The following is a 1142-nucleotide window of genomic DNA, read 5'->3' as shown; positions in this document are numbered from 1 at the left end:
GTGGGCGCCAACCCACAGTGGCACCCTCCGTGCCTGTGGCCTCACCGTCAGTGGAAACAGCCAACGGATTGGTGGCGCCTCTTGCCCATGAGAGCCGGTTTCCAAAGGATTCCTTTTCCTCGTCGCTCTCTGGAAATGATGATGGTGTGCGGTTGGGATCTCCCCTGTGACAAATGTTTAAGGGCTGCCAGGCTGATGGCCGGGCTCCTGGGAGTTGTGGCTGAAGAGGGTGGTGGCCCTTGGCCCTCTAGAGGTCTGCCAGGCCATGGGTAGGATGGGCACGTGGGGTTGGCAAGCATTTTTCACCTGGGTACCTGGGTGTGAGTCAGCACAGGTACAGGGAGGCCCAGCAGTCAGGAGGCTCACCTGGGCCAGGTGAGGAGGTTACAATCCAGGTTCAGGGGCTCCTCTCATCACTCCAGAGAGAACCCATTGGAAGCACTTCTCAGCACAAACTGTGAGGCCCACCGCGGCTGAGCAGCCCCCAGCTAGGCGGTGGCCTCCCAAAAGCCAGCTCTTTGGGAGTTGCTGTCATTAAGGGGTTAAAATCTTAGGCTTTGGAGGCAGAGCGGGGCCTGGAGTCTGAGGCCTGGCCAGGCCACTTACTCCTTAATAGCCCTTTGGTAAGGGACTTGAGGTTGCTGGGCCTCAGATACTTTCTTGTCATTAGGAACGTCGGTATTGTTATAGATTGAATATGCCACCCCCACCCCCCACCAAAAAATTGAAATCTTGACCCCCCTAGACCTGTGACTCTGGAAATAAGGGATTTGCTTTTGTGACATTGTGGTGGTCCAGGATTAAGGAGGGTCCTCAACCCAATCCCCTTTGAGTGCTGGTTTATAAAAAAGGAAATCACAGATACAGGCTCACGAGGGAAGAGGCTGTGTGAGCACCGTCTACAAGCCAAGGGGCGTGGGCGCCCCAACAAGGAAGACCACAGCCCCGCAGCCAACGCCCCGATTTGAACTTCCGCCTCCCAAACCGTCCAACAATGCCATCCTAGTCCTCCCAGCCCCCACTTGAAATATTTTTGTTATGGTGACAGAGTCACTAAGGCAGTATCTACCCTGGATTTCCAATAAAGGTTTGCCTATTAGAAGTTCCCATTCAGCCACTTCTGCGCAAATTATTCCGAGAGA

Source organism: Echinops telfairi, unplaced genomic scaffold, assembly GCF_000313985.2.
Source record: "Echinops telfairi isolate 266 unplaced genomic scaffold, ASM31398v2 ScPeMD7_7412;HRSCAF=8450, whole genome shotgun sequence".
NCBI classification, from domain to species: Eukaryota; Metazoa; Chordata; class Mammalia; order Afrosoricida; family Tenrecidae; genus Echinops; species Echinops telfairi.
Note: the sequence above shows the minus strand (reverse complement) of the source record.